This window comes from Asterias amurensis, chromosome 10 (genome assembly GCF_032118995.1).
Source record: "Asterias amurensis chromosome 10, ASM3211899v1".
NCBI classification, from domain to species: Eukaryota; Metazoa; Echinodermata; class Asteroidea; order Forcipulatida; family Asteriidae; genus Asterias; species Asterias amurensis.
The window spans coordinates 12027595-12037138 of record NC_092657.1 but is presented as its reverse complement, the minus strand read 5'-3'; positions in this window follow the sequence as shown (position 1 = coordinate 12037138).

Below are 9544 nucleotides of genomic sequence, written 5' to 3'. Positions count from 1 at the left end.
GGTCCAAAGGTCAACGAAAGTTCACCAATATATCCATTTCTGTGTAAAGTACGTAACGCCCTTTCATATGATGTATAGATTGTCAAAATAGCTTATGTAATTTAGGTTATATGAACTAAGGAAATATTGACGACTGTAGAAAAAACTGTAAGGGGCATGTATTTTTTAACCGCCTTGAACGAAGACTATTTTTCATGAAGCTGTTTCGCGCTGTATGGATGATCACTGGAGCGTGACTCTGCTGCACCGCTAACACACTACACGTTGTGTGTATGCCTACGTGCAATGTTTATGCACATACCAATGGGATGTACGTTGTTCTTTACACGTGAATTTTGAAATTTTCAACCTCTCTTTTGAGCCGGAAGACAACATCAAAATGGGATTATGTCTATGGGGCGTTTACGAAGTTTTCAATGACGATTCCGATGATGTTTCGATTGTAAGAATCCCTCATGTAGATCAAAAGTTATGATTTTTTTGAATTAATAAACTTTGAATATTCATAACTCAAGAATTGATGACGTCATTATGACGTAACTCACACGGTTTCTTCTCCTTATAAATCGCTAACTATGTGTGAAGTTTCAAGTTCATACGAGTTTGAGATAGGCGCTTTTGTTAGCGGACAAGGGACGCTGAGAAAAAGAAGAAGAAGAACTAGACTTAAGTTTTTGTCATAACAAAAACAAGGTGTTCGGCTTCCGGCAGTACAAAAATACACCCTGGTGGACAATTATCAAAGGAAAAATCCTTGAAAATAGGCCTTTTCAAAGCATTTTACATGCACTTCCGGTTGAGAAAGGTCAAAAGGTCAAGAGAAGGTCACCAACATATCCATTTTTGTGAAGTACGTAAAGCCCTTTCATATGATGTGTAGATTGTTAAAATAGCTTTTGTGGTTGAGGAAATCGGAACTGATGAATAATCACGACTAGAGAATAGACTAACTAACCGGAAGGGAAATGTTTGTTAAAAACGCCTTGAAAATAGACTCTGTACGTAAAGCCCTTTCATATGATGTATAGACTGTCAAAATAGCTTTTGTGGTTGAGGACATAGGAACTTATAATAATGACGACTGGAGAAGAGACTAACTTAACGAAAGGGAAATGTTTATTGAAAACGCGTTGAAAACAGACTATAAACGAAGCTGATATAATAGTTTTAAAAAGAAGTTAACAAAAAAAAACCAAAAAAAAACCAACAACATCAACAACTGGTTTAGCGGGTTTCCATCCAAGCACTGACCGGGCCCGATGTTGTTTAACTTCACTGATCGGACGAGAACCGGTGTGATCAACGCAGTACGGTAGTAGTCAAAACAAAAAATGTATTTTTCTGACGATATATTGTTCACTAGCTAGTCCTGAGACCAATGACATAGGTAGACGCCGTCTCGGAATCATGTAAGCAGGCTGGCTTCTAGTCGCCAACACACTGTTCCGGAAGTGGCGAGATGTGGACATGGAGATCACCCTAGAACTAGACTTACCAGCCTGGACTATGTGGTTGTAGGTAGGAAGTGGAGGAACAGTGTCAACAACTGAAGCCTACAGCTCTTTCGGGTCCCTTAACCTGTACCCCATGTGCTATATAGTGACGATTACGATCTCTCAGATCTATACAAGCACTGTATGTCTGCAATCCACGATGCTGCAATGGCGTGTCTGAAGCAAGTCAAGATAAAGATAAAGAAGGAGGGCTGCAACGACCAAAGACTTCACGTTGCAAGGCAAAGGATGCTTGAGGCAAATCATTGTTACAATAGAGACAGAGATTCTCAGCTCCTACGGGATAAGTACAAGCTGGAGAAGCAGGAGCTGGACAGCGTCTACGCACCATCGAGAGAGGTAGAGAAAAAGAGAGAGGAGCAGGAGCAGAAGATAGAAGGGGTCGAGAACGTGCATGAAGCCCAGCAGTATGCAAGTAGTTGGAAGCTGATCAATGAAATATTTGGCAGATGTGGATCCCAAGCTGCCAAGCTCAAGCCCCAAAGCCCGGAGATGCTTCGGCATGCACACTTAAAGAAGCTGCTAGGGAACCCGCCCGTGATAGTGGATGAGCACACACAAATAGCCTAAGTGTTCAGTAAACCTGCCCATACTTGATAGTCCCTTCTCCTTAATAGAGTACCATGATGCCAAGTCAAGACGGAGAAAAGTTGTGGCGAGGACGGTGTAACACCCGAGTTACTTAAGTTCTGGCGCTCATTAACAAAGCCTACGAGGCGTACGGCACGTCAGACACCCGGAGGCTAAGCCCCAGCCACAGTACCCGCACCGGTAGCATTGCCTCACATTGACGAACCGTACGAGGCTATTGTGATTACTATATGTCTCCTGTATGTTCCAGAAGGCTGAGGCGCGGATGAGTGCCGATACGCGTATAGGCGGTATATTTCAATCAAAAATGACCTACTTTTCTCGACCGCTCGATTGGTAAGGAACCAGTTCCGCCACAGTAAGTAAAGTTATACGATCGTTATCACACGTTCACACACGTTACATGTTAGTTAATCATAAGTCGACTTACGTGGAGATAATGTCTAGCGTATCCAAAACGTATTTCTAACCTATGAGTAACGTGCTATGAACCTATGTCGACTGATTTGACGTGTTCCGGACGACCACATAATTTACTGAACGTGTTTTTACCTTTCAACTACCATTGGCGTATTGGCAACGTTTATGTGAATCGGTATATACAAATTGGGTTCGCAGGAGGATGCTATGATGTCAAGTGAAGTTATTATTTCAATCGTTGAGAGACACCCTCTTTGTTGGAGTACCATGACGCCAAGTCAAGTATCAAGACGGGAAAAAGTTGTTGCTTTAAGGGCTAGGAATGACCGGGATTTGGGGGGAAGTATTGAGCCACTTTCCACCATTAAATGCCCCATATGGTCCGCATCTCCTAGTCAAACTCCTACTGCCTGGCTTCGTGCGCCAATCCCTGTTTCTAATCGAAGGCAGAGGTGTGAAGGCGAGTTTCTGGCGCCTCAAATCCAGATTGCTCCGGACAGGTGAAGCTCGTTAGCCATGGGAGGCAATCCACCTAGGAGAAGGCACTCTGACTCCAAACCCGGGCAGGAGGGGCTCGTTAGCCATGGGAAGGCAGCTGTCCTAGGAGATGGAAAACTTCGACTTCAAACCAACCGTCTTGGGAGAGGAGTTGCGACCACCAAAGTACTACCTCCGCTTTAGAAAAGCCTGAACATGAATTATAATCCAATGATGAATCGTATACTTCCAGCGGCCGGAGTCCGCAGGAACTTAGCTGAGGGGATTCGAGCACGCTCGCCCTGTGAGCATGATGACGACGTTCATTTAAACCCCAATGTATCATCTTTGGGGAGGGGGCGGCTGATGGGTGCCAAAGAACCAACGCGCTACTTAGATGTAAGAAGAGTACGTCTATTGTCACCATGAATGTTCGTACAATCAGATAGGATAGGAGTGCCAAGGAACTAGTGGATAGGATGAGGAAGTACAGAGTGGCTGTGTGTGGGATCCAGGAACATAGGATGGTGCACACTGGTGACATGAGGGAAACTGTGGTAACCAAGATGATCGAGGATTACTACCTTGTTACGACATCGGCTTGGGGAAACGAAGCCCAGTCAGCAACTGGTGGTGTTGGACTCATGCTCAACAGGGACGCACAGAAGACGCTTATCAGTGTTACCCGGTCATCTGATAGGGTAATTACTGCCTCATTCAAGGGAAACCCAGTTCTAACAACCATAGTGGCTTATGCGCCAACCCTTCAAGCACAGGAAGATGAAAAGGTAGCATTTTATGCTTTGAGACAAGCAGTTGAGGCTGTTGAGGCAGTTGAGGCTGTCCCTTAGCATCACTTTCTTGCCATCCTTGGTGACTTCAATGCCCGTCTGTGACTGGGGGATGCTCCTTTCACCTACCATCAGATTGTCAATGACAATGGTAAGCATCTGATAGAGCTGATTGAGGACTACTCTCTTCTCGCCAATAACACCCAGTTTGAAAAGCGTAAGGGAAGGCTCTGGACATGGTTGTCTATATCAAGTTCAAAGGCCCAGATTGACTTCATCCTTACCAGGCGTAAATGGAGGAACAGCGTACTTGACTCTTGTGCCCACAATACGTTCTCTACAGTTGGTTCAGACCATAGAGCTGTGGTGACAAAGGTGCGCCTAAGCCTCAGATCTCCGGGGGAAACTCAGAGGAGACAGTAATCTACAGGAAAGGTACGCCATTGAAGTCCACAATCGGTTCCAGGCACTGACAGATGATGAGGAATCTGCAACCTGCCGCTACGGGAAATTCATTGAAGCAAATAAGGAGGCTGCAGAGATCCGCATGGTAAATGTACCTAAAGTGAAAAAGAGGGCAAAAGCCTCAAGGGATCCTCGTGTCGTCATAGCAAGAGAGGAGATGCAAGTGGCCTATAACTCACTAGTAGCAGATTACAGCTGCAACAAACAAGAATAATATGCTAGCAAGAAAGAGGCTCTAGCTGAAACTTAGGACCTTATAGAGGAGGAGGTACTATTCCAGAAAACCAGTGAAGTGGAACAGCCTCACGTTAACCAAAAACATGCATTGAGCTGGAAACTGATCACTGGTAAAAATACATCAAAGCCCTCTCAGATCAAGGGAGATACAGATGAGCAACGGGAAGACGCATGGTATCGTCACTTCAGAAACCTTCTTGGAGACGCACCAGCAGTGCTTGAAGCTCAGGAGGAGGTAGAACAAGTGTTCATTGATCTTGATATAGAGGATAGTCCCTTCAGCCAGGAAGAGTATGCCAAAGCACTGAGTAGTCTCAAGAGTAGAAAGGCCTGCGGGGAGGATGGTGTTGTTTCAGAAGTCCTAAAGCATGTCCCCATCAACGACATTACGCTTGATTTCATCAACTGTGCATATGAGAAGGGAGAAGCACCAGATCAGTGGAGCACCATCAATATCATCCCGGTTCCGAAGTCTGGTGACCTCACTTGCACGGACAACTACCGAGGAATAAGTCTCCCCTCTTTTGTCTCCAAAACCTTTAACCGCATGTTACTTAAAGGAACACATTGCCTTGGATCGGTCGAGTTGGTCTTTGGAAAGCGTTTGCAACCGTTTTTTATAAAATACATATGGGTAGAAAGATATTGTAAAAGTAGAATACAATGATCCACACAAACATGCCTCAAAATTGCGTGGTTTTCCCTTTACCTCGTCGACTAACACGTCGGCCATTTATGGGGGTCAAAATTTTGACTCCCATAAATGGCCGAACGTGTTAGTTCGCACAGTAGAAGGAAAACCACGCAATTTCGAGGCAAACTTGTGTAGATCATTGTATTCTACTTTTAAAACATCTTTCCAACCATATGCATTATATAAAAAACGGTTACAAACGCTTTTGTTTTGACCAACTCGTCCGATCCAAGGCAACGTGTTCCTTTAACCGGATACGGCCAGTGCTAGACCCGCTCTTAAGGAAAGAGCAGAATGGGTTCCGGCAAGAGAGGTCAACGGTGGGGCACATCATTGCGCTGAGGAGAATCATTGAAGGCACAAACATCTTCCTGCAGTCATCACCTTTATCGACTTTCGTAAGGCGTTTGACACAATCCACCGGGACAAGATGATGAACATCCTCATTGCCTATGGGATCCCAAACAGGCTAGTTGAAAGTGATCGGGTCAACATACGCAAACACCAGAGCAAAGGTCACTTCACCAGATGGGGTCACCGATTTATTCGACATCCGAGCTGGAGTACTCCAGGGTGACACCTTGGCCCCCTTCATCTTCATCATTGTCCTTGACCATGCCCTGGGAAAGGCAATTGGCGGTAGAGAAGAAGACTGGGTTTTACCTTAGTTCCCCGCAAGAGTCGACGTGTGCCTCCTGTGACATCACTGACCTGCATTTTGCGGATGATATCGCATTGGTGTCAAAAACGATTAAGCAAGCCCAGGACATGTAACTGTCAGTCGAGGAGGAGTGCCTGAAAGTTGGCCTACTGAACACAAAAAAAAAACCAAGGTGATAGCTTACAACATCCGTGACCCCCTGTTCACACGAGGGACGGCACAAATCTTCGTTTTGAATCTGACTTCAAATACCTTGGATCCTGGACCAACTCCTTCATGCTTCACAGCATGAAAAAGGTGTGGTCATCAACGCTGAGTGCCCGGCTGAAAAGATCACTATTTGTCGCAACAGTGGAGTCAGTGCTACTATACGGAGCTGAGACCAGGACCCTCACCACCAGTATGGAGAAGTCCTTGGATGGTTGCTAAACCAGGATGCTGCGTATGGCCCTAAACATTCCCTGGCTGGACCACATGAGAAACTCCAACCTGTATGCTGGCTGGCCAAATGCCGTGATCGCCGCCTCAAGCTCGCTGGGCACTGTGTCCGCCACTCGGAGCTTGCCGCTTGCCCAACCATCCTCTGGGAGCCCACACAAGGCAAGGCCTCGCGTGGGAGAAGATGTCTCTCCTTTGTAGACATACCAAAACGAGACACCGGCTTGACCAGCGCTGAGGAACTTCGCTCTTGCATGCTGGACCTGAACATCTGGAGAAAAATCACTGGGCAGGCTCGAGCTTCTGGATGGCGCTCGACATGATGATAACATGCGATCGTCGACAATACGCTGCCGCGCGCTATGCAGTAGTTAGACTATCGTATGACATACGTTGTGAACGCCTGCAACACGCTGAGCATTCGTTATGGCAACGTAACATGTAAGTTACTAGTACAGTATGCATATGTCCAACTCGTTATGAATTAGCTTTGTACGCGCTTTAAGTCCCTGTCACGCCATGGCGTATCGCCTGAACGTAAGCCAACGTATGCGAAATTTCGAAAATACGTTGGTGTACGCTGATATAAGTTTTGGGTAAGTTGGGGATACGTCGTTTACGTTAAGAACACGCTGGGATACGCTGTTAAAACTGTGTACACGTCGAGCCCATGAAATATTTTTGAGCATATTCAAAAAATTTCGGCGTACTGAACGTGTGCTTCATACATTCTGCATAAGTTCCCCGTAAGTTCATGGTACGTTAGACATACGTTGACATACATTAATATACGCTGGGATACATTATAGGAACATAACTCGTACATTGGTATACGTTGATGTATGTCGGCTACCGAGAAACGTACAGCCAACGTAGTGATAACGTACATATTGTGTTCTACAGTACAGGTAGCGTATGTGCCGTACAGCCAGCGAGCATTCAGCGTTTTATGAACTTATTGGGGAGGGGGGGGTTCAGTATAGTGGGTCCCTTGTGTAACTCATCCTCATTTCTTTTTTAAAGTTTGCCCCTTTTCCGAGGCAAAAAAACAAATGTGTTCCCCTTTTTTTCGCATTAAAAATTTAAAAACCTAACAACATCAAAATTCTTCAATATACTAAAAAAAATCCTTTATAATCACCGAAGTAACGGAAAACAGTCAGGATCACGGCAAACGTGAAGGGTTCACCAAAAAGGAGTTGTATTCATGTCACACTTTGCGAAGGTTTTTATTTAAAATGTGCATACAGTTTAACACATTTCATAAGTCTTCATTTAGAAAAAAACATCTCAAGATAATCCTCCTTCATTTTAATTTTTGTTGTTGAAACATTTCCCACCAAACGGAGTGGTTAACTGCACGCTAATTTTCTCGTGAATTCTGAAAGGGTTTGAAAACGCTTTTCTGGTCACGATTTTGCAAAGAACTCTGCGCGTCAGCTTCATTATCTCGAAATTGCGCACTGACTGCTATGTATACCCCGTAAGTTCATGGTACGATAGACATACGTTGACATACGTTGATATACGCTGGCATACATTATAAGAACGTTACTCGTAGGTTGGTATACGTTGATGTACGTCGGCTACCAGCGAGCATTCGGCGTTTTATGAACTTATGGGAGGAGGGGTTCAGTATAGTGGGTCCCTTGAGTAACTCAACCTCATTTCTTTTTTTCAAGTTTCCTTTTCCGACGCAAAATAAAATGTGTTCCCCGTTTTCCCGTGTTAAAAATTTCAAAACCTAACAACTGCACTTCTTTAATATACTAAAAATGTCCTCACCGAAGTAACGGGAAACAGTCAGGGTCACGGCAAACGTGAAGGGTTCACCAAAATAAGTTGTATTCATGTCACACTTTGCGAAGGTTTTTATTTAAAATGTGCATACAGTTCAATACATTTGACATAAATAAATCTTCATTTAGAAAAAAAATCTCAAGATAATCCTCCTTCATTTTAATTTTTGTCGTTAAAACATTTCCCACGAAACGGAGCGGTTTACTGACACGCTTATTAACACTCGCATTTTCTCGTAAATTCTGAAAATGTTTGATAACGCTTTTCTGACCACGATTTTGAAGAGACTCTGCACGTCAGCTTCATTATCTCGAAATCGCGCACTGACTGCTATGTATCTCGTTATCACAACGTAGGCTACATCAACGTATACCAACCTACGAGTAACGTTCATATAACGTATGTCAGCGTATGTCAACGTATATATATTTTTTGTAATGGGAAAAATATTATCGATTCAAATATTTTGCGTAGGGAAGTCGGTTAAATTAGTTTTCAAGCAACAGTGTTCGTTGCATTTTAGTTTGTAGGCCTACCACCTTAATCTGTACCTCTTAACCGTCATAATATTGACCTTGGCTCAAGTTACTTTCTGGCGTTATTCTCGAGCCTCAAAGTGTGACGTCAGCATGTTCAGCCTAGTTATGTGCAATAACAAAAATGACTGATTGGCTGTTGGTCTGACTCGATCCGATCCACCACGCGGTGCTTGAGCTAGTTAAAGCTTCGTCCCGATGTGTTCAATTACTAACATGTGCATGTAAAGAGTGTTTAATGGTCCGATATACTGGGTTTATTAGCGTCAGTTGCCAATATGTCTGGCCCCTCACCCCGCCATTGTATGTCACCACTAGTCTACCCAGTGGACCAGTCTATCGTATACCTAGACTGGTTTCCTGTCTTAGACTTTGTACTGGTATACAGAACCATTGGGAATTTGCTAACAACAATCATGTATTACTGTACATATCCATATAGTGATGTTTATGTTTGATACCAGTTAATCTGTGGCGTAATTCACGAACCTCGAAGTTTGACGCCATATGTTCGAGTTAACATAGCCTTGCTTAAGGCAGTACAATTACTCACTCCGAAAAAAGGACCGCCGCTGTGTAAAAACCAACTCGTATACACTGTGCGTAAAATGTGTGTAACCACATCACACGACACGATGCCCCCGTACACTGTCCGCATGCGTCGGTGGCCTCCGCATGCGGGTTAGTGGTACGAGTGCGGTGACTTATGCACAGTAGCGGCACGGTGTGCGTTGAGCGATGTGACGGTGTATGTGGTTGGGTCGTGCGGTGTGAATACACACAGTAAGCACAGTGTATACGGCTGGGTTTACAGCGGCGACGTTTCTGACTGAATAATGCGACTGCCTTGAGCAAAGCTGGGGTTTACATTGTTTACTCCATCGTGGTACGAAATCATTTATAGTCTTATAGAGACTCTT